A 26,137-nucleotide genomic window follows, 5' to 3' on the forward strand; every position below is an offset into this window, starting at 1 on the left:
TCCTCCTTTTTAATTCATCAAATGCTGCCCTATCTTTCTCGGAAGAACCCCCTGTATCGGTCTGACAAATGCAAAAACAACAGTTGATGAACAGAATGCAGAATAATGTCATAAATTCACCCCAGTACGGAGATATGGGCCTAAATCCATCGTTTTTTTGCTGCTCACCATGCCATTCCAGTTTGAAGCCAGCCATATGCAAATCAGTCTTGACCCTGTGCCTCATGGGAACAGTCCAGCCTGAACTGCCAAGCCAGGTCCTCCCTGGACTGGAAACAAGCATCCTATGACCGGTTTCGGGGTTTCACCCCTCTTCAGCCAGGATAGCTTGATTCCAATGGCATAGAGAGCACAGGACCCACGTTGGGGCATACACGTTCCACTCGGGGTGATAAATACAAAAACAACAGTTGATGGACAGAATGCAAAACAATGTTATACATTCACCCCAGTACAGAGATCTGGGCCTAAATTCATCGTTCTGTTGTTCACCATGCCATTCCAGTTTGAACATAGCCATATGCAAATCAGTCTTGACCCTGTGCCTCATGGGAGCTGTCCAGCCCGAACTGCCAAGCCACGTCCTCCCTGGACTGGAAACAAGCATCCTAGGACCGGTTTCGGAGTTTCACCCCTCTTCAGCAAGGATAGCTTGATTCCAGTGGCATGGAGAGCACAGGACCACGTCTGGGCATACCTGTCCCACTCGGAGTGACAAATGCAAAAACAACAGTTGATTGACAGAATCTAGAAAAATGTCATATTTTCACCCCAGTACAGAGATCTGGCCCTAAATCCATTGCTTTTTGGCTCACCATGCCATTCCAGTTTGAACCCAGCCATATGCAAATCAGTCTTGACCCTGTGCCTCATGGGAACAGTCCAACCCGAACTGCCAAGCCAGGTCCTCCCTGGACTCTAAACAAGCATCCTAGGACCGGTTTCGTGGTTTCACCCCTCTTCAGCCAGGATAGCTTGATTCCAGTGGCATGGAGAGCACGGGTCCAAGTCTGGGCATACCAGTCCCACTCAGGGTGACAAATGCAAAAACAACAGTTGATGGACAGAATGCAGAACAATTTTATACATTACAGAGATCTGGGCCTAAATGCATTGTTTTTTTTACTCACCATGCCATTCCAGTTTGAACCTATATAAAACTCTGGCTACCCCAAAAATCTCTACCTTAGAGGAAGATCACTCAGTAGCAGCATGCAATTGCATTGCGAAATACTTTGGAGATAAAGTGTCTAAGATTTACTCTGCTTTTCCCCACATACCTCCTGTAGCGGAAATGTCAGCAGACTTATTGAGTGATGAAGCCGATCAAAATCTGCTACTTAATTTCACCACCCCTTCACCGGTGGATTTAGTTAAAATTTGCAGATCTGTTAAATCTGGCTCCCCTCGGGATCCCGCCTCCCCAAAAAGGCTGGGAGACAGTCTGGAAACACTAGAACCCTATATCAGACACTTGCTGGATATCTCCTTCCTATCCAGCTCCATACCAGAGGACTGGAAACAGGCTGTGGTGCTCCCCCTACGTAAGAAGCCCAACATTAGCTTTGAGAAGTTAGATAATCTTCGCCCCATCTCCTTGCTGCCTTACTTTTCTAAGGTAGCGGAGAAGGTGGTAAATAAGCAGCTAATGAAATTTGTGGAAGAAAGCAACCTCCTTCACCCTACGCAATTCGGGTTTCGGCCGCGTCACTCTACGGAGTCTGCCCTCCTTAGGGCTACCGAAACCCTCAGGCAAGGTGCTGATGAGGGTCAAACCATGGCCTTAATCCTCCTGGACCTCAGTGCGGCGTTCGACACTGTAGCACATTCCATCTTGCTACAGTGTCCGAGCAAAGGTGGGGTGAGAGGGGCAGCACTGAAATGGATTTACTCATTTCTTGCAGGCCGAGGCTTCCAAGTAAGGCAGGGCGACCATTACTCTGAGCGCATCTCTTTGGATCAAGGGGTGCCGCAGGGCTCGTCCCTGAGCCCAACTCTTTTTAATCTTTATGTTGCCCCAATCGCTTCCTTGGTAGAGAGTTACGGCCTCCAAATGGTGTCATATGCCGACGACACGCAGTTGGTCATCTCCCTATCACGTGCGCCCGGTCCCTCGGCGGACATCTTCAGAGCTTGCATGCAAGACCTCGCGGCCTGGATGTCCGCCAATTGCCTCAAGCTCAACGGAGGCAAGACTGAGGTACTGGTGGTGAGGGGAGGCCAATCGGCGTGGACGTCGGCGTGGTGGCCGTCGTGCTTGGGTCCAGCACCCACCCCTTGCCAGAAAGCAAAGAACTTGGGCATTTGGTTTGATTCTGACCTCACCTTTGGTCCCCAGATCAATCAGGTGGTTGGATCTTGCTTTGGGACCCTCAAAAGTCTCAGGAAGGTATTAAAATTCTTACCTATCAGAGCCCTCCAAACCCTGGTGCATGCACTAGTCACGTCTAAGATGGATTACGGCAATCTTCTCTACTTGGGAACTCTGGAGAAGAATTTGAGCCGTCTTCAGGTTCTCCAGAATGCCGCTGCCAGACTAGTGCTTAGACTACCCAGAAGTGCTGGCTCCACAGCGGCCCTCCGGTCTCTGCACTGGCTCCCGATCCGTAGCAGGGTGGAATTCAAAGCCCTGTGCACGTGCCACCGGATTATCAACGGGAGAGCTCCGCTCCCTTTGAAAGGATTGCTGACACCCTATGAGCTGTCTCGCTCTCTGAGATCTTCCGGCTCAGGACTCCTGGCAATTCCTAAGGTGTCCAGAGCCCAGATGGGTGGAAGATCTTTTAGGCACCTCACAGCATCCAGGTGGAACAAGCTACCTATGGCGCTGCGATTAGAACCTTCAGAAACAATCTTTAGAGCCAAGCTGAAGACTGCTTTATTCACACAGTAGTTTTTCTGCATTTGTAAGTTCTGGCAGGTATCAGCTCCTTAGCGCGGGGACACGCCGCTGTGCGTCACCAAGCGCTCTATAAAACCCCCTAAATAGAAACCTAGCCATATGCAAATCAGTCTTGACCCTGTGCCTTATGGGAACAATGGATTAACTCAAATCTTTTGACTGGGGGTGAATGTTTGCATTGTCAGCATTCCATCAATCATTTGTTTGTTGTAACGCTTTTGGCAGTTCGGTATGGACTGTTCCCATGGAGCACAGGGTCAAGACTGGTTTGCATGTGGCTGGGTCCAAACTGGGGTGGCGTAGTGGGCAAAAGAACAATGGATTTAACCCAGATCTTTTGACTGGGGAGAATGTTTGCATTGTCAGCATTCTATCCATCATTTTTTGCTGTAACACTTTTTGCCCTAAAGTGGGATGGGTATGCCCAGACGTGGGTCCCTTGCTCACTGTGCCACTGGATTAGTTAGCCTGGCTGAAGAAGGGTGACATACCCTTAAACCAGTCCCAGGTTGCTTGTTTCCCGCCCAGGGAGGACCTGGCCTGGCAGTTCAGTCTTGACTGTTCCCATGGGGCACAAGGTCAAGACTGGTTTGCATATGGCTGGGTCCAAACTGGGTGGCGTAGTGGGCAGAAGAACTATGGATTTAACCCAGATATTTTGACTCGGGGAGAATGTTTGCATTGTCAGCATTCAGTCCATCATTTGTTTGCTGTTACTCTTTTTGCATTAAGTGGGATGGGTATGCCCAGACGTGGGTCCCTTGCTTACTGTGACACTGGATTCAAGCTAGCCTGGCTGAAGAAGGGTGACATACCCTGAAACCGGTCCCAGGATGCTTGTTTCTGGTCCAGGGAGGACCTGGTGTGACAGCTTGGTCTGGACTGTTCCCATGATGCACAGGGTCAAGACTAATTTGCATATGGCTGGGTCGAACTGGTGTGGTGTAGTGGGCAAAAGAACAATGGATTTAACCCAGATCTTTTGACTGGGGGAGAATGTTTGCATTGTCAGCAATCCATCCATCATTTGTTTGTTGTAACACTTTTTGCCCTAAGTGGGATGGGTATGCCCAGACGTGGGTCCCTTGTCACTGTGCCACTAGATTGATGCTAGCCTGGTTGAAGAAGGGTGACTTACCCTGAAACTGGTCCCAGATGCTTGTTTCCTGTGCAGGGAGGAGCTGACCTGGCAGTTCGATCTGGACTGTTCCCATAGGGTACAGGGTCAAGACTGATTTGTTTATGGTTGGGTCCAAACTGGGGTGGTGTAGTGGGAAAAAGAACAATGGAGTTAACCCAGATCTTTTGACGGGGAGTATGTTTGCATTGTCCTTCCATCATTTGTTTGCTGTAACACTTTTCGCCCTAAGTGGGATGGGTATGCCCAGACGTGGGCCCCTTACTTACTGTGCCACTGGATTCACGCTAGCCTGGCTGAAGAAGGGTGACATACCCTGAAACCGGTCCCAGGATGCTTGTTTCCTGTCCAGGGAGGACCTGGCCTGGCAGTTTGGTCTGGACTGTTCCCATGAGGCACAGGGTCAAGACTGATTTTCATATGGCTGGGTCCAAACTCGGGTGGCGTAGAGGGAAAAAGATCAATGGATTTAACCCAGATCTTTTGACTATAGGAGAATGTTTGCATTGTCAGAATTCCATCCATCATTTGTTTGCTGTAACACTTTTCGCCCTAAGTGGGATGGGTATGCTCAGACGTCGGCCCCTTGCTCACTGTGCCACTGGATTCAAGCTAGCCTGGGTGAAGAAGGGTGACATACAATGAAACCGGTCTCAGGATGCTTGTTTCCGGTCCAGGGAGGACCTGGCCTGGCAGTTCAGCCTGGACTGTTCCCATGGGGCACAGGGTAAAGACTGATTGGCTGATGGCTGGGTCCAAACTGGGGTGGCAAAGGAACGATGGATATAACCTGGATCTTTAGACTGGGGGAGAATGTTTGCATAGTCAGCATTCCTTCCATCATTTGTTTGCTGTAACACTTTTTGCCCTAAGTGGGATGGGTATGCCCAGACGTGGGTCCCTTGCTCACTGTGCCACTGGATTCAAGCTAGCCTGGCTGAAGAAGGTGACATACCCTGAAACTTGTCCCAGGATGCTTGTTTCCGGTCCAGGGAGGACCTGGTCTGGCAGTTTGGTCTGGACTGTTCCCATGGGGCACAGGGTCAAGACTGATTTGCATATGGCTGAGTCCAAACTGGGGTGGTGTAGTGGACAAAAGAACAATGGATTTAACCCAGATCTTTTGACTGGGTGAGAATGTTTGCATTGTCAGCATTCTGTCCATCATTTGTTTGCTGTAACACTGCATCGTTCTGGCACAGGTTGGAGGAATCCTTGGTTCAGCCATTTTCTTTTCTTTGCTAGCCAGTTTTACTCATCCCCCTCGCTCGTTTAATTCCCCAATGATTCCTCGATTTATTTCTACTTTCAATACGGTCCTTGGTAGATACCTTACACCTCTACAAATGTTCTTAGATTCATATCTCTGGCATAACAGATCCATTAAACTTTCCCACCGCACTATTTTTTGGAAAGATTGGGCAGCTAAAGGGGTCATTCAGGTTAAACCTTTATAACTGGGTACTAATTTTCTATAGTCTCAGGAAGTTCAGTCCAAATTTTACCTGCCTGCCTCTTCACTTCTTAGGTATGACTGTTTGAGAATGCTTTTAAGTCATCAGTTTTCTTTTCTCTCTAGGTCTCCATCCTCCTCATCTGACACCCTGTTAGAACCTCTTTATACTTCTCTTTCAGTTCAGGCATCTCACATCTACAAATATCTTCATTTTTCTCTTCGGATTCGCTCTAAGAGTAAAATTGAACTATTGAGGGAGTCAGATGTGTAGTGTATTCTCTCTCTACATGTATGGTACTCTCTGTGGACACGAATAAACCGCACCTCTTGCACTGCTGGCACCACCCAAACACTTTATTTTTTTCATAGGTTGTTTTTAACCCCTTCATCCCTCTCCAAGTACAGTTCCGACTTGTCCCCCAACTGATGGTCATGTAAAAACATCCCAACAGCTCCTTCGAAAGGAAGCCTTTTGGTCTGCACTCACCAGCTATTTATCCTCTTCTACATCACGCAACAATGACAGCTCCTTTGTCTTTCAGCCGCCATGAGTATTACGTTGAATTTCATTTATACTGTTTTTATTAGATAATGTTTTTTACCTATATGGTTATCAGAAATGTAAAATGTTTGTTATCAGATATTTATTTATTATATCTGGTAAGGATGCTATTCTTTTTTGGTCTGTTTTGATTTTCCCCCTTTTTCTTTTTCTTACTTTTTCTTTCTTTTCTTTTCTTTCACTTTTCCTTGTCTCGTTTTCTTTCCGTCTTTCTTTCTCCTAAACAAAAAGTAGTAGAATGCTAATTTTTTAAGGTTCACAGCTTGTTAGTATTGCCTTTAGCCTTTGGTTTCAGTTCTCTACAAGGTAGTTGTCCTACCTTTCATTTTAACATATTATATATACTATGTGATATTTCTCAGAGTCCCAGTACCTTTTTTTAAGCAGTTATGATAGAATCTGTTTGCCAGACCAAAAAGGTTTCATCCATATTTGTTAGTATATCTAGGTCTCATTACGACCATGTTGGTCTGGATAAAGATGGACAAGAACTCAAAGTGGCCAAGTGCCTACAATGACATGCTACCGCCTTTCAGGATGCTACCGCCATGGTGGCGGTAGCATCCTGGCAGGCACAGCGGGACCGCCACACCTCTTGCGGTTGGTCCCGTTGACCATTATGGTGGCGGTCGGACATTGTTCGCCCGCCATCGTAATAGGCACCTATATTTTTTTTGTTCCTTCTATGCAAATCTCAGGAAAACGTGGATAATTCCTGCCTGCCATATGCTCTTTTTCTCATGTTCCTCGGATGCTTTACGCATCATTAGGTCCGATACCACAAGGTGGCTCGTTTTGACAATCTCGAGATACTTGCTCCATGCCTGGTGAAAGAGGTTAAAAATGATAAAAAATTACTCTGAGAAAGACAAATGATCATGTAAACAACCTGGTCCTAGGGTCACAAGTGGACTATTGGGGTTTCGAATTATGGAACTTTTATACTATAGACTTGATGTGGTGTGGAATTCTCCTAGTTTAAATACATATGAAATTATTTTTTTACAAAAATGTTTTAAACTTTTGGACTGATGCTACACCTTGCTTTTTCTTTAATCTGTTTTTAAGCTGTCATGCTTTTTTTTACTCTGGTTGGGATACCTTCTGATGTAAATGATCATGTTATTGATCGAATAAATAAATAAATATATATATACATTCTAAATTAACTTCACAGACATATATTCTGCACCTGAGACAAACTATGACTTACTTACCTAATGATAGATATATAAAAACAATTACAATTAGATTTATATATCATCCTTTCTGTTTTTAAATATTTATATATATTTATTAATCATTTTTCATAAACATACCAGAAGATTGAGATTGTCAATAAATTGCTTTCTTTCTTTTATTAGGTATTTGCACTATTCTCAGGGTTTGTAAAAACTTAGCACAAGAATGGCACACCACTATAATACAAAGCAAACTTAAATGGCAGCCTTCTGAATATCGTCATTCAAAAAATCGTCATGAAGGGTTTTTCAAGCACCGTCCATGTGTTGTGCTGCAACACATGGACGGTCCATGACCAAGTTGATGAACCATTTCCTTGCAGCGCAACACAGTTCAAGTGATTTCACATGGACGGTGCTTGAAAGATCCTTCCTCCCGCCCCACATACCTGATTTCACAATCTTTTTGTTTACACAGGAAAAGTGGTGGGTTCACAAATTGCAGACAGACACCTCAGGTTTGAATGACGATATTCCCTGGTTGTCATTGGCCCCTTTGAGTTCTTGTCCATCTTTATCCAGACCAACATGGTCGTACTGAGACCTAGATATACTAACAAATATGGATGAAAACTTTTGGGTCTAGCAAACAGATTCTATCATAACTTACACATGTAACAATGACCACAGGCATGCATAGGAAAACCCACTCTTTCCCCTAATCAACCCCTCTTCCCCCGGTCATCTACGTGTGGGGTCAATCATGTTTAGTATAGAAGACATGACCACACATATTTTCAGCAGTATGCTTATCAACAAACTGATCGCATTTCCACAAGCAGATACCTGTTTTGGACATATATATAAGTGTTTGAGATCATCTAATGCACATGTGTAATACTCCTATTAACATATAGGCGTTTTCTAAGAGTCCCATAGTAATTTACTGAGGGTGCCTTCCGGTGTTAGTACAGTCATTTATTTCCCGACCTTCTTACAGGAGGATTTTTCTATTTATGGAGGGTCATTCTGTGAAGCACCAACGGGATTTCAATGTCACCATGCACGTGCTTCCTCTAGTCGCCAAACAATGCGCATGCGTTGGAAATCCTTCACTGAGCTAAAAGACATGCGCAAAATCACAGAACATAGTGACTGTTTAGCGCACTTGCGTGAGTGATTTAAACAGTTTTTTGCCGGATATGAACTCACTTCTATGCACTGACTGGCTGTTACAGAGGAGTGACGTAGTTTAAAAGGGGCGTGACTTAGTGTCCAAGTACCTCCGGCTACAGGCTCAGTTAGCTGCCGGCGTACCTACGGAGAGGTAGGCCCTCTTACGCACTCTTATCTTTACTTTTTCGTTTATCGCCGCTCTATTATTCACCGTATAGCTTTGTTTATCCAGTGGTTTTGTAAATTCAGCTTTGCTTTTCAAACTCAGCATGCTTGGGTGGCGTTAGCATTGGGTCGCTCCTTTTGCCGTTATGAATGAATGGCGTTCAGGGATGGTGAATAGCTTACATAACCATTCACCATGATCACAACATTATGCAGACTACATTGCGGTGATTTTGTAAAGAATATTGACAGTTACCATTTATTGTTGTTAGGGACGCTTGGCTAGAGATAGAAATGATAGACTTTTATCTTGTGTGTGAGTACCTTGTTCAGTGTCACTTAGTAGTCCATTATGAACTTGGTCCTCATTTATACCTACAGCCAGACCCCCTTCTACAGACTGCCGTCACTCTGCTACCAACATTTCCTTATCAATGGCCTTGGCAGCCCGTAGGAGGAAACAATCGAGTGTGGAATTCTGCAGAGGCTTTTGAGTGTTCACACTTTCCCCTGTTTGCTTCAATTTAGCCATCGTTCCAGAAAAGGAAGAAGGAAGAAAGAGGGGGAAGCAGCGCTAGATAGAAAAAAAAAAAAAAACTTGTACACGTGACCAATGTTCGAGTTACTCCTTGGAGTTTCTAGAGCAGGTTTTGTAGAGGTGAGTGCATGAAAATAACCAAAACCAAAAACCAAGAGACTAGGCCCAGCCCATCCTCCTCCGGGCTCTGAAGGGCACAGATGGGCCCGCCCTTGGCCCGGGCTCAACCAGGGTGTGGCCAGGGCATGCCCCTGCATGTCCCGCTCTGCGGGAGAACCACAATGCTTAAGTGCACCTCAGGGCACCAAGGAACAGCTTCATTGGAGGCACACCAGCCAGATTGCTCTCTGGGGCCTGTGTGGTCTTCCCAGTGCCGGTTCTGGTGAGTGAAAGTGGTCTCCCGCGCTCAGGAAGACTCGCAATGCTTAAGTGCACCTCCGGGCACCAAGGAACAGCGATGTTGGGGGCACACCAGCAGCTTTGCTCTCTTGGGCTGTGGTCTCCCCATGGTTTCCCCAGTTCTGGTGCTGGTAAGTGAATGCAGCCTCCCGCGCTGCAGGAGACCTGCGATGCTTAAGTGTGCCTCTGGGCACCAAAGAACAGCGACCCTGGTGGCAAACCAGCTGCGTTGCTCTCTGGGTCTCCCCGGTACTGGTGCTGATGTGTGAATGTGGTCTCCAGTGCTGCGGGAGACCCACGATGCTTAAGGGCACCTCCGGGCACCAAGGAACAGCGGCATTGGTGGCATGTTGGCTGCGTTGCTCTCTGGGACTTGTGGTCTCCCTGGTACTGGTGCTGGTGAGTGAATGCATTTCCATTGAGGTCAATATTGAACTTGTATTGCTTTACTGCATTCTGGAAGAAAAAATAACACTAATGATTAAACCTATATGTTATCTTGTTGTATATTATGTCAAAGGTGTATATGTGTATATATGATGCGGTGCTTATGACTAATGTTTTCATTTGAATTCTGGGAGTTGTGGTTGTATTTGTTTAATTATAAAGGATGAATACAACTCTCCGTTTTGAAAGTAGAATTTATGCACTCTAGCAGTAAATGAATTATGAATCTGAATTGAGTACATGGAAGTTTATTGGTAGGACTGTCTAATCACTTAAAACTGCTACACAAGGTATACATTTTTCCTAAACCACATATAACTGAACAATGAGGTAGGCTATAGCTAGGCCATAGTGCAGGGAACTATTTGCTTAAAAAGTAAAAGGCGCACTTTGATGTTTCAGTAAGCTATATGCACTCATAGGAACCTATGTACCTAATTATACATCCAGCCTCCACCCACACATAACTCCGAGATACCTAAGTAGAAAAGCAGCCGGACACTGAAACACCTGGTGAGATAGTTAAAGAAGCATGCAAATATTCTCTCACACAAAGAGGCACAACTGATATGTATTTTGTGTTAATGAAAGCAGTTTCTTACACACTAAAATAACCCAATATTCACTAGTACACCAAGATGCAATGTATGCATACCCTGAATGACACATTCAGACAATCACATATCACTTAAAGAGAGGCAGTGATTTAGTAAAAGATTTACACACATGTAGATAGAATCACAGCCACAGATAGTAACTGAAAATCTCATTCATATATCTGCTAAACAACTGACACTTTCAAGTTTATTATGCAGACAAGTAGCCCTTGTATTATGTTTCAGGCCCGTATACTTGAGCTTGGGCAGGTAGATTTACTGGCGGAGCTCCCTTATCACTAAAAAGAGCTACACAAGGCATAAACTGTTCTTGTATCAGATATAAGTGATCATGAAGGTAGGCTATAGATAAGCCATCGTGCAGGGAGATATTCGCTTAAATAGTAAAAGATTCACTCAAATGTTTCAGTGAGCTTTATGCACTCATATAAACCATTGTGCCCAATTATACATCCAGCCTACACCCTGAATTAAATCTGAGATACAAAAGTACAAACGCAGACAGATACTAAGACACCTAGTTATGTACTTAGAGAAGCAAAGCATGCAAAGATTTACTCACACAGACAGGCACAACTGATATGTATCTTGTGGTAATCAAGGTAGTTTCTCACACACTTAAATAATCCCATATTTACTAGTAGACCCATGAGGTAACCTAGGCAGGCCCTTACAGACACATTCAGACAATCACATATCACATATCACATAAAGAAAGGTAGTGATTTAGTAAAAGATTTACATACACATGGAATCACAGCCCAGATAGGAAGTGAAACACTCATTCAGATGTCTGCTAAACAACTGACACTTTCAACTTTAATATGCAAAGAAATAGCCCTTGCATTATGTCTCATGCCTGGTATACTTGAGCTTGGGCATGTAGTTATACTGGTAGAGCTGTCTTATCACTTAAAAGTGCTACACAAGGCGTAGACTGTTCATGTACCATAATTTAAGCGAACACTGAGATAGTCTGTAACTCTGCCATAGTGCTGGGAGCCATTCACTAAAAAATCAAAAAGATGCTTCAGTGAGCTATATGCATTCATAAAAACCTATGTGCCCAATTATACATCCAGCATATACCCAGACTTAAATTTGAGATGCCGAAGTACAAAAGCAAACAGACACTGAAACACCTAGAGAGGAAGTCAGAGAAGCATGCAAAGATTCACTCACACAGACAGGCACAACCGATATGTATCTTGTGGTAATGAAGGCAGTTTCTTATACACTTACATAACCCAATATTTTACAGACACATTTAGAAGACCGTAGATATCACAAACATAGACAACCATTTAAGAACAAACATCCATACTCATGGAATATCGACTCTGGATAGGGACTCTTACAGTTATTCACATGTAAGTGAAAAATCTGACACATTGAAGTATAAAGCCCTTGTCACAAATCAAGCTTCTCTTCTACGCCATATGATTATTCCCTGAGGTAGGCTGCAATCAGTCAGTAGGTAATGCTCCTTTAAGTTGATGTCTATGTAAGTAGGTGTAAGTAGTTGTATGGGGAGTGAGAGGGTGTGTGGATAAATCTATGAGTGGTGTGTGGGTAGCTGTATGAGCAACCTCTCACTCATGCCAAAAGCAAAGAAGGGAGTGAAGAGGTATAATAAGTCATGATCTCGGCCTCCTCTACAAGTAACAAAAAAACAAAAAAACAAATGGAGTCCACTCTCAATTCCAAAGAACTGTGCTATCTTTACAAACAGTGACTAACCCAAGAGAACCATTCAGTTTCTAGCATGGGAGAAACAATATGTGTTCTAAAATAACCCTCTCCAACCAAAAGGTCCCTTGGTGGCATGCTTCCTCATCGTGTTCTTCCCACCCACTGCGGGAAGGGGCACGCTACAAGTGGAAGGGTCAGAAAATAAGTGAGTTAAAAAATACCTGGCTGCATGGAAAACTAAACTTTAATACTACCTATAGCTGGTATTAATAAAAGTGGGGAAAAGGTGGAAAAAGTGCTATAATAGGCAGTTTCCTCACGGGTCTACATGTTTCGAAGCCTACCCCTAAGCTTCTCTACAGGACCTAGGATGTTGATCTCTTTTACCACTCTGACTGTTACCTAGTGTGGTCAGCCTAGTCAATGTCAAAGGCTAATATGCACCCTTGTCAAAAATACATCCATCCAATACCTACTTGGTATTATCTTTAAAAACCATACTTAGGTTGCCTAATTAGGGCCCCATGAACAAGCCACGGGCAAGTAGTGTCTTGTGCGAGAGAGATGCTTTGACGAATGTTTGATTATAAGCGCTCCTCCCCTCCCCAGTTGAAGTTCATGGGGCCCTAATTAGGCCTCCTAAGAATTGTTTTTTCTAGATTTCGTCAATGTATCCTTTAAATGTTTCAACTATAATTTGAAAGTGATTTGTCTTCATTGTCTTATGCTGTGAACCACATTTTGAAAATAGGTGTAAATCTTCGAAATATATCTCCAACAAACTTTTGTTGAGAAAATACACAGAATAAATGAAGAACTGGAAAACAACTTGATTAATCTCATGGCTTGTCTACGTGGGACCAATGAATATTGGTATTATCATCACAGTGAACTAAAATGCATGCTGAGAAATTTAGGAGCTCCTAAATGGTTTCTAACAGTCAGTTGTTCTGAGTATGCAAGGGATGACCTGCTTCCATTCTTGCGAGAGGCAAAGTCAAATATAGAAGGCATTAATCTAAAGACTCCCAGAGAACTCTGCTCATTGGACCTTGCAAATGTTTGCAGATATTTTAAACCACAGATCTAAAGCCATGATGGCTTTTGTTGAAAACAAAAGAAATCCACGTCTTAGTGAAATGACTGATTTATTCTGCCGCAAAGAATACCAAGCCAGAATTGCTCCACATATTCACATGCTACTATGGGTAGAAGATGCTCCAAAGTTTGGAACAGACACTGATAAGTCTGTGTTGTCTTTCTTGGAGCAGTATGTGCCTTGCATCATCCCAAAGGAGAATGTTGATAAAATATAAGACAACAAGTGCTAAGATTCCAAAACCATAGGTGTGGAAAATACTGTCATAGAAAATATAGATCTAAAAGACAGTTTTATACAAGATGTCGTTTTGGATTTCCATGACCTGTGATCTCAGAAGGAAGAGTTAATAGCTTTTTGTCCGCAGTCAGACACACTCTAACACTGAAATCACCAAAGAACACATACAACCTCAGATGAACAGAAGCCTCAAAAAATATCAATGACTACAATCCTGTGGTTTTGAAGATGTTGAATGCAAAGAATGATCTACAGTTTGCTGCAGATAACTCAATGGCTGTTGCTCAGTGCATCACCTCTATATAACAAAGTCAGACAAAACTGAGTTCAAGGAGAAGTGGGAAGAGATTTCAGCAGAAAAGAGTCTTACAAATAAATTGTACAGTTTTAGTTTGAAAATGCTTTATCACAAAGAGATTGGCTCTTATGAATGTGCAGGCTGGTTAAGCTCAGCTTTCTTGTTTTCTAAATCTAGAGGAATTCTATGGGTCAGTTTAGGGCTTGCTGGGCTTGCTAGTACTTGCAACAGAGTATTGCAGTTTTTTTCCTGAAATCCAATAGCTTGCGGAATTTGAGCCACACAGTACAAATAATCTGATGACTAACAAGGTGGATACATACTATCCAAGAAGGAGTCCTCATCAAGAAAGGATGTGTCTGTAAGAAATACTTCAACATTATACATTCAGATATAATGTCAGTGAAAACATAGAAGAAGGAAAATTTGCTGTCAATAGATGTGAAGGATGTTTGGTTAGACACAAAAAAGGAAGTTTAATGAACCATTGAAAGGTAAGTTGCCAAACTCCAGACAAAATCAAGTTTATCTATTTAGCCTTGCTTCAGTTGTTCAAGTCATGGTGAACGGAAAACAAGCTACTTTGAGAATTAGACCGTAACGAAGAATCATTCAACACAGTGAAAGAAAGCATTGAGTGTTCTTTGTTTCCAGTGTATCTTAAACTGTTGAGAAATAAGATTGAACAAGAAGAAACAATTGCTGATGAGATAGCAAGAGAGAGTTCTCAAAGCAGTTGAGTTCAGCATCTGGAAGTCAAGATCCGCTTGGATAGTCAATCATTCAAAATGAAGCGGTAATAGCAATGAATGAAGTGGAGAATACAATGCAGCAAGCTAGACAGGAAACTCTAGATGTGGAAGAACTAATACAGCAATTGAATGCAGATCAGAAAGACATTTTTGATAAGTAAAAAGTAAACTACAACATGGTTTTCTGCATGAGAAGAAAGAGTGTGCTTGTTCTACATATAAACCAGTTCTATTGCACATAAGTGGTCAAGCTGGAGCTGAAAAAAGTTTCTTGATGAAAGTACTGACAAGTTATCTACTGAAGACAACATATTCAAATTTGTCATGTGTAGTTACAGCACCAAAAGGGTTAGCTGCACATAATATTAAAGGAGTTACCCATCATCGATTATTAATGCTGCCTGTTGATAACAAATTAGAATACAACAAATTATCTGATGATGTATGTCATGAAGTGGAAAGAGGATTAAAGAAATTAAAGTTACTAATTTATTTATTTGTTAACCTGTCTCATCAAAAATCTGTTTCCAACAAATATTTCAGCTGCAGAAGTAATTTGTAACTTTGTTATGGAAGATTAGTATATTGTTTGTTTGATGCCAACTTAGAGCAAATGATAAAATGGAACATCAAGAAGTTACAGTGCTACTAACAGAAAAAATGCAATCAAAATTGGATAGTTTAGAAAAGTCTGTGTCAAAAACTGCAGGATTAGAAAAAGTTATATATCTGTAAAAATGGTTATGTAATGTTAAGTCATATTTTAAATGTTAAAGAAGGGCTAGTAAATGGAGCAATGGATAAAGTTATGAAATGTATTAATTATCCAAAAAGAAATTGAATGGAATAGTTAGCTATAAAATATGATGATGTTGGTGAAGTTAAGCAGATTGTTAGATGTGTTGTACGTTTCCTACTCGTGAAAGATTTGTATGTTCAGCGAAATCAGTTCCCAGTGTCTTTAGGGTATGGAGTAACTATCTACAAACCACAAGGTTTAAATATAGATAAAGCTCTTGTTATTATTGGTAGTAGTGTATTAAAAGAAGGAATGCTATATGTAGCTTTGTCATGAATTAGAACTTTGTCTGGTTTATTTTTCATTGATTTTGATGAGGAGAAAGTAAGTGCTGATGTGGGCTATGTAAGGGAGTATAATCGGTTAAGAGCTCAATATGCTCCTCATTTAGGCCAGTATTCTGTGTTTGAAAGGCCGATAATGTGTCCGAAGTGGAAAATATCAAAGCCGTCTATCAGAGCTGAACATAAAGATAAACAAAAAGAAAAACGAGGACCTAAGAAAATAAAACTACTACACAATGAGGAAATAGAAGGCTATCACTTTGATAATTAATCTGGAGTGAACTGTTATGCAAATCTAGTGTTAAATGGACTATACAATTTGCTTAATTTTTTTAAATTCTATGAAGGAAAAGGTAGATGAAAGAATGTCTTCACAACTATGTGGTTTACTTGAAGAATTAAGAAGTGACAGAAGCATTATACATTCTGCTATTGGAATAAGAAAACTTACAGATGACTGTACTGGATCAGTAGGAATTTTTAATGGTAATGCTAGGGCTATTAGAAGAAGAAGATGTGAATATCAATGAATTCTTAGGTTTAACTTATACAGGGAACCTTAACTGTGAAGTTTGTCAATTTGCATCAAGCACTGAAATCAATTCAGAACAATTTCTCATCTTGACATTACCAGATTGTATAGCTGTGCCCTTTGAAAATGTAACTAAAAGCTCCCATCAAGATACAACCTTTCCAAACTGCACATCAGAACTTAGGTTAATGTTGTTTCGACAAAGGTATGGAAAAAATGTCATAGTCATGCTATAATGAAGCAGAGTGGTAGTAAAGTAGGAACTGACATTTCAAACTTTGTAGCTGAACACATTTCCATTTCATGAAGAACTTTCACAACTATAGCAATCATATTTCATTAAGGAGTTAATATAAGCTCTGGACACTATGCAATATATTTAAGATGTCAAACAGGATGGACAGAGTGCAATGACATACAAGTGACATTCAAATCAAGACTACCTAACAAGTTACCAAACTCATGTCTAGCACCAACGTCGTTTTAGAAAATGTGGTAGTGTGTTAACATATATATGGACTATGGGCCAGATATATGACCAGTTTTTGTGTGTTCAAAAGGGTTTGTGACATGTTTGGGCATGCAAGAACCAACATGGCCATGTATAAACACTATTTTGTGACTAGCAAAATATTCCAACCCGCAAAATAATGTTTTGCGACTCGCTATTAGGAAGGGGCATTCTTTTCCTAATAGCGAGTCTCTAGCCATTTATGAATGTTTTGCAACTGAAATTGCAGTCGCAAAACACTTGCAATTTACCGCCCTCTTCAAGAGGGTGATAATGTAGTCAGAAATGGGAAGGGGTCACCAGGGGACCCCTTTCCCTTTGTGTCTGGCTCTACAAATATTTTTAAGGGCAGGCAGTGGTCCCAGGGACCACTACCTGCCCTTAAAAAATTAAACAAAAATGTTTCATTTTTTAAAAATGCAGCCTGTTTTCCTTTAAGGAAAACGGACGGCATTTTAAAAATGAACTGCTTTATTGACAAGCAGTCCCAGACATGAAGGTCTGTTGAGCCAAGCAGGCCACCATCCCTGAGAGGGCCAGCCATTCCCAAAGGGGTTACAAATTGCGAGTGGCTCATTAACATTCATGAGCCTCACATTTTGCAACCCCAATGGGAATCGCAATCAGTGTCTCTGACACTGTTGCACATTCCAATTTGCGACTCGCAATTGCGTGCAAATTTCAAGTCATAATTTGGAATGGTCGTACATCTAGCCCTATGTCTTTCTCAGACAGTATTCAGCCTATTAGGATTATTGTCTACAGCAAGCTGTTAGGAATGAAAGACTCTGTTTAACTGCGGGGAAGGAATTTATAAAACATTTGAGGACTACATTCTGTTACTATAGTTAAAAACTAAATGGAGATACTATAATACTAGTAGCCTTAAGTTGCATCTAAAAAGTCTCTTTGCCACTAAAAAATGTCCTCTTTTATTTCTGCTTCAGGAACTTCTACGTAGCACTGTGTGTTATATTTTTGGTACAGGGACCAAGAACATTTTAGAATTCATTTTGCCTAACAGGGATGATGTTTCCAAAAAGATATCCAAAAGTGAAGAGCGCTTCATAGTTGTTGGACATTTTGTACCAGTTATAAAAATATCAGAAACAGTTTTAACATATAGTTGCTTTATTTAAGATAGTAACCTATCAGCAAGCCAGTATTAAAAAAACATGTATTGAGCTAAGTGCACAGTATGATATATTTGTAAAGATGTACTGTGCACATTTGTTTGTTTTTTTACAATCCATTGATAGTTTTTTCCCAACTGTTTGATGATGATGCCTCATACAGAGCACTGTTGAAAGTGAAGAAGTATGAAAGCTGAAAACAGTAAATAAAAACGCGAAAAGATTTCTCTATGATGAATTACAGCTTCAGAGATAAAATGTTGGGTGTTGTTTTGGTTGCTTTTGCCTAGATGCATCAACCTATTTAGGAAGTGCAAACGGTGCGAATCGCAAAATTCGGCCGTTTGCACTTCCTAAATAGGTGTCTGGGATGCATCAAGCATTTTTGGAAAATCGCTATTTTTAGCGAATTCCAAAAATGCGATTGCTTTTAAGGAATCGCAAATTTGCGATTCCTTAAAAGCAATGCATGATTATTTTAAAAATTGCGATTTCGCAAATAGGGGGTGCAAATTACCACGAGGTTGAACCTCGTGGTAATTTGCAAAAATGTGTCAAAATACCCAAAGATGCATTTTAAAACACTGTCATGTTACAGACACACATGTCCTTAGGACATGTGTGTGTGTAACATGCACTTTAAAATACATTTCAGGGGTGCAAGGGGGGTTCCTTTGGACCCCCCCCCCTGCACCCATGGAATGCATTAACATTTTGCGAGTTCCAAATTGCGAATTCGCAATTCCCATTGATTCCCATGGGCCTTTTGGCCCATAGGAATCAATGGGAATTGCGAAATAAATGATGCATTGCCATTTGCGATTCCTTATTTTTCGCAAATAAGGAATCGCAAATGAAAACGTTGATGCATCTACCGGTTAGTGTTCAGGTATAACCCATGCAGTCATACAATTACCCAGGCACTACTACCCAGGCACTCAGAGATTCACCCAGGCACCACTCCTGCACTAATTGTAACATCGATTAATCAGTCATGCACTCATTCAATCATCCATACACCCCTCATACACTCATTCCAACATGCATGCATACTTTATCTTTTTAACTGTAAAAGGTGGTTCCAAAAGAAGCCTATTTTTATTTGTATTTTTTTGGGGGGCGGTTTTGCAAAGTTTTGTTTTTAAATGATTCTTTTTTATGGCAACAAAACTGGCAACTTGGACAGGAGGAATTTGAAACTGTGCATGTGATATTGATTATAACTTGTAGATAGTCCCTCACTATGTTCTCAGAAATATCTCCAATTTAGAGATGATCACGATACAGGCGACCTTAAGTGGCACCCTGGTGCATATTATTTAAGATCACTTTGAAGAAACTTTTTTTCAGTATGCTGAGATAGGTGCGACAACGTAGAGGAATTGTAAATATTTTTTTAAAGCAAAGCATATGTCTTATAATTCCTTAGGGCACACCTGATTATTGGATTGCCCTTGTAAAATGGTTGAGACCCATGTGCACGGTATGAATTTTCTTTCCAGGGTCTCAAGTGGAATGTCTGGGAGACTTTTCAAGCAGTAAATCACTGCTACTGGAGGTCCCTTGGTAGAATCCAGGAAAAACAACCGTCCAGACCTGCGAGATCTGCATGAGTGGAACAATTCTCCAGGGGCGGGCCAGGGAACAGCTCAGAAATGTTATGGTATTGCATTAACTTGAAACGAAATACACATGATGATGTATATATAGGCTAGCAATAGTTGTAGCTGAATCATCGTGACTTTAATCAACAAAACAGTTTTTAAATGACCTACTGAAGGATACGTGGTTTAGGTACTTGTGCATGTACCCCCACTCTCCCGTATGCTGCACATGGAGTTACTAAATTAATGTTTTATGGGCTAGAGAGAGATAGATTTTTCAGTGTGTTTTGAGTTTGTGAACAATTTGGCAAAAGTATGACCTAGGCATTTGAGCCTGCAGATATTCAGGTCATATAAATAATACATTTGACAGACTTTTCATTGTTCCTCTTGCGGTGTGTATCATCAGCTTAGAAAACATATTTGGCCGTGTCAAATTTGACACTGTGCAGCAATTTATATGTAGATTCCCTAGAACTGAGCGCAATGTCAGGAAGCAAAAAATTCAAGATACAAAAATGCCTGCAGAATGTAATTATGAAAGGGGTAGGAAAGCAGCAGTTCCCAGGCCAGCCTGCTCGAACCTCAGTATTGTGGAAGTTAATTATTCAAATAGATGGCACGGGAGGCTGATACTTAATCCAATGGATTTTTTCAGACCTTTAAACTTATTTTACACTCATTTCAGAAAGGGCGTTTCCCTTTCTTTTGAAAATGACAGCGGTTTCGCCTTCCAAGAATGAAAAATGTGGGACATTTAATACATTTGGAAAAGGAGCATTAGGAGGCGATCTGACCGGCTGTCATTCATCGGAACTCCTCGCCCTGGTCTTTAATGAACTGTTGGACAGTATATTTAGGGACATGTCAGGAAATGTATCACCTTGTGCATAAATACCGTTTAAAATGTTATTTGGCAGGGGAGGATTAAAGGGAACTACATTTGTGAAATCACACTCCATCAAGCTACACCAAGCTGTGAAATCAACAGAATGCTAAAAACCTCATCTTTTCTGCTCTCTTTAACTTGGGTAGTGCAATTACAGGGTATGATTGCTGAAAACTGACCTGCATAAAAGAAAAATTATGCAAAACAACTGCAAACTCTGTGCTCTTTTAAATTGTGCTATTTGCCTTCGAAATTGAAATAAAGGAGTGACTGATATTTTTATTAGACTATTTTTCTTGTCACTCATCTGATATTTGCACGTGGTGCAGCTCTCTTTGGTAATCGTAAATGGAAAACCACATATGTATTCAAAGCTTGAAATTGAAGCAAAAACTGCAAGTACTCTGCTCCACAGCATAACAAATAACAAATCCCCACACGTTTTGGACTTATATTCGACACTTGGGCAATCTGCAGACTCATGCAGGTGGTACCAGAGGCAGCTGGCCAAAATTGCCATAATGAAGGACTAAGCCTGTGCGTCAGTACATTCTTCCTTCACAGAGAGACACTGTGAAGTTTAAAATTCTTTATGGCAAGCCTGGTGAAACGTGCAAGGGGCTCATCCGTGAATATGTTAGTACAGACTTGTAAGTCTTGACAGTAACTTCCCATAAAAAATGTTATAAGCAGGTTCTGACTATCAAAAAGGAGAATATCGAGGGTTGGCAAGCGGGAACAGTTTAAGTTTAATTAAACAATAACGGCAGGGAATAGCATCCGCAGCCCTTACAGTCTTGTGGTGATATTGAACATGCATTAGGTACATGGCATGCTTTATACAGTACAGGAGGTGCAATAATGAGAAGCTCATCCTCCTTTGGGCAGGAAATACTGGTACAGTGGGCCATAAATACGTGTGAGATGGTTGATCCCAACCTGATCGAAGGGCCATAAATACCAACTGGAGGTCACACTCTGAGGTGGTCCAGGTGGCCCGGTGTGCTGTGTGTGTGTAATTGAGGATGACGCTAACTATTTTGCATGTTTGGGCTTCATCTAAAGAATGCAACTGACCAGTTGTACCGGCTTCGTGTCCTTGCTCCGAATGAAGGCCCTCTGCTGAGCCTTTTTTGAGGTTTATGTGTGTGTATCTGACTCATTTCTTAGGTATCACATCCCTGGACCATATGTGATTTTTCTCTGACCTCGTCCTCAAAGATCTCTATATGTTCTCCCTGCAACCGAGGTAACCTGTAACGCCATTGATGAAGCCCAATAACTAAAATTCTTTATAAATGATGACACAATCCACTGTCACACTTACCAATCAATACCAGGCCCATAAAACATAGAGAGCGAGGTGAATGGATCATTATGTTGAATGACTTTAAGCAATAAACTATCTACAATAAACAAGACCAGCTTGTCATTTTGAAAAGTTTATTTTTAAAATTCATAATTGAAAAATCTTTAATAACTCTCTTTATTAAAATCAAGCATTTAGTTTTATTAATTCAAGTCACATAATCATTGGCACAAGGTAAGCTGTCAAGTTAGAATTGATCAAAATGATGAACTTAAGAAATCATAAACATTTTCTCTAAGTTATTTTTCTAACCTGAAAGAGAAACAAATAATAAACAGTTGAATGCTTACATATCCCAAGGCAATCCGACAGCGCTTCGCCCCTCTGGAAAAGACAGCCCCAAACCCTTCAAGAGAGCCAATTTTATATCATTTTTCGCTCTCAAAACTAACTAAATATAATATTTTAGAAAAGTTCAGCACTATGATTGGATGATGGCTGTCAGGCCACCACAGCTACCAGTCCAGAGAATATGCGCGTCACTATGCCATTGTCCATAGAGTGACATCAGCTTCCGAGGTTTTGCAACAAAAAGTTGCCAATCTACTTCCACCTAAAGCTCGGCAGATTCATGCCTGTCACTTCCTCGGCCTTGAATAGGAACATCCAGAGCAGTCACCATCCTCACGGGAACTCCAAAATACATTTAGCTCCTATTAATTCTGTCCTCAACCTTGCTGCTAGGCTCATCACAGAATGCAAACGATTCGATCACATTTCTCCTGCCCTCAAATCCCTCAAATGGCTCCTCGTGGAAGGCAGATCCACCTACAAAACCGCCTACATCACACATAAAGCCCTTCATCAAAACACCCCTCAATACCTATCGGAAAACTTCTAAAAGTCGGCAGCTCTAGAGATTTGAGGAGCACCGACAACCTCGTCCTCATCCCTCCTCTGTTAAATGGGAAAGCCACCCAATCACGCTCCTTCTCTGGAAATGTGCCTTCCATCTGGATTTCACTCCCCATGGATTAACTCTGCGACCCCTCCTACTACAGCTTAAAAAAAACGTGAAATTGCACCTTCCTAACCACTACTGGGGCCCTTAATTCCCTGCACTTGACACTAGCTCCTATTCTGCATCTCTCAGTTTTATCTGCCCACGCATCTTTCTGCTTTTTCCCCCCTCCCCTCTCTCATAATTCTCCCGGTAACTGGACATAATATCGACTACACAATATCGAATGGAAAAAATATCGACGGAAAAATATCGACATTACCAAAATATCGACTATAGGAATATCGTTGAAAAAAATATCGACTGCAAAAATGACCCAAAAATATCGAATACAAAAATATCGACTCAAAAATATCGAATAGACAAAATATCGAAATATAGTGAAAGTAAAAAATATCGAGAAAATGTTAGAAAATATTGATTTTATAAAATAATATATATATAATATATAAATAAATAGTACCTAATGTTTAGGAGCGGGTTGTGGGTTTATAGGGGAATAGGGTGGGAAGTAATTTAATAATAATTAATTAGTTAATATATGTTTGGTAATTGTTTTAATTACATTTTAATTGGTAATTAATTAATATTAATTAGTTAATTGTTTAATTGATTAATTTGCATATAATTTAATTGATTAATTGATTAATTGATTATTAATAATTATTATTTTAAAAAATAAATTTGTATATGATTTTAATTGATACATTGGTTATTAATTAATAATAATTAGTGATTTATTGTATTAAGAATTAGTATATTATTTACATTTATTAATTGCTAACACATTAATTATAATTAGTTAATGATGTAATTAATATATTGCATATCATTTAAATAAATTAATTGGTAATTAATTTTTAATAATGACTTAATTACATTAATTGTATACATTTAAATGTAATGTGTTAATTTATGTTGATGTTAATTAATTAATTGGAATGAAACAATATTAATTAATCTAAATTATTATTATAGCTAATGTGATAATATATTTTATAATAGATTTTTTTGAAAATATTTGTTTTTTTTATATATTTATGTTTAATGTTGTGTTCATTATTATTTATAGTGTTCTGGCTCACTTTCATAGTTTTTGTTATAGGTTAATTTTTTAGGGTTCTGGGTCATTTTTCTAGTCGTGAGTAAAGGTGTATTTAGTGGGATTTGGGAAATTTTTACGTTTGTGGGTAAATGGGTATTTTTGAGGTTGAGGGTCAGTTTTCAGTTCTTGTGTAAAGGGCTATTTGTAGAGTTCAGGGTCAGTTTTCAGTTTGTGGGTAAAGGGGTATTTGTAGGGTTCAGGGTCAGTTTTCAGTTTGTGGGTAAAGGAGTTTTTGGGAGGTTCAGGGTCAGTTTTCAGTTTGTGGGTGTAGGGGTATTTGTAGGGTTCATGGTCAGTTTTCAGTTTGTGGGTAAAGGGGTATTTGTAGGGTTCAGGGTCAGTTTTCAGTTTGTGGGAAAAGGAGTATTTGTAGGGTTCAGGGTCAGTTTTCAGTTTGTGGGTGAAGGGCTATTTGTAGGGTTCAGGGTCAGTTTTCAGTTTGTGGGTAAAGGGGTATTTGTAGGGTTCAGGGTCAGTTTTCAGTTTGTTGGGAAAGGAGTATTTGTAGGGTTCAGGGTCAGTTTTCAGTTTGTGGGTGTAGGGGTATTTGTAGGGTTCAGGGTCAGTTTTCAGTTTGTTGGGAAAGGAGTATTTGTAGGGTTCAGGGTCAGTTTTCAGTTTGTGGGTGTAGGGGTATTTGTAGGGTTCAGGGTCAGTTTTCAGTTTGTGGGTAAAGGGGTATTTGTAGGGTTCAGGGTCAGTTTTCAGTTTGTTGGGAAAGGAGTATTTGTAGGGTTCAGGGTCAGTTTTCAGTTTGTGGGTGTAGGGGTATTTGTAGGGTTCAGGGTCAGTTTTCAGTTTGTGGGTAAAGGGGTATTTGTAGGGTTCAGGGTCAGTTTTCAGTTTGTTGGGAAAGGAGTATTTGTAGGGTTCAGGGTCAGTTTTCAGTTTGTGGGTGTAGGGGTATTTGTAGGGTTCAGGGTCAGTTTTCAGTTTGTTGGGAAAGGAGTATTTGTAGGGTTCAGGGTCAGTTTTCAGTTTGTGGGTGTAGGGGTATTTGTAGGGTTCAGGGTCAGTTTTCAGTTTGTGGGTAAAGGGGTATTTGTAGGGTTCAGGGTCAGTTTTCAGTTTGTTGGGAAAGGAGTATTTGTAGGGTTCAGGGTCAGTTTTCAGTTTGTGGGTGTAGGGGTATTTGTAGGGTTCAGGGTCAGTTTTCAGTTTGTGGGTAAAGGGGTATTTGTAGGGTTCAGGGTCAGTTTTCAGTATGTGGGTAAAGGGGTATTTGTAGGGTTCAGGGTCAGTTTTCAGTTTGTGGATAAAGGGGTATTTGTAAGGTTCAGGGTCAGTTTTCAGTTTGTGGGTAAAGGGGTATTTGTAGGGTTCAGGGTCAGTTTTCAGTTTGTGGGTAAAGGAGTATTTGTAGGGTTCAGGGTCAGTTTTCAGTTTGTGGGTAAGGGGTATTTGTAGGGTTCAGGGTCAGTTTTCAGTTTGTTGATAAAGGGGTATTTGTAGGGTTCTGGGTCAGTTTTGGCCTTTAGGGTGAAGGGGTCTTTTTAGTGTTTTGGGACAGTTGTGGGTATTTTAGAGTGCTGATGTATAGTTTAACTTAACAGTGATACATTAAATTTATTACACGAAAATAGCTATTATTATAACTTTACATTAGTACCCTTTATTTAGATCAAAACAATTTATGTATTAGCATGTTTCCAGACAGTAGCTAGAGTGGAGTTGGAATTCTAATTATTAATTGGTTGGTGTCCAGCACCATCAGTAATATTACCTACACTGGAGTTTGATTAATAAAAATACATTGGTTAGTCTCCACCACATTTTATGGTATTACCTTGAGTGTAGTAGGAATAGTAAAATAATTTTTGCTAGTGTCCTGCAGCTTCTATGATTTTAGATTGACTGGAGTAGTAACAATACATATAAAATTGGTCAGTGTGCAGCACATTTGTATACATTTGTTCATTACTGTATTTTAATAATAAAAATTAATGCAACATAGATGTTTTCAAATAAGTTTATTAAACAATTTTTAATTTTTTTATTGGGTACTACAATAAAATCACAAACAAATATAACATCACATTTTTTTTTACTTTTATTATTCACACAATAACATCTTTACATTTATATACATGTGGTCAATGTAAAAAATAATTTGGATTACTAGATTCTTTCAGTAAATTTTACATATTCCCATCAGTCACTTACAATTTAAAGTATTTATATAGAAATAATATTAAATATTAATATAATAAAATATATAATACATATTTCTTTTTAACAAGTAACATGACTATTATTACATTTGTTAGGATAAATTGAAATACAAAAAA

This window comes from Lissotriton vulgaris, chromosome 8 (assembly GCF_964263255.1).
Source record: "Lissotriton vulgaris chromosome 8, aLisVul1.2, whole genome shotgun sequence".
In the NCBI taxonomy this organism is placed as follows: Eukaryota; Metazoa; Chordata; class Amphibia; order Caudata; family Salamandridae; genus Lissotriton; species Lissotriton vulgaris.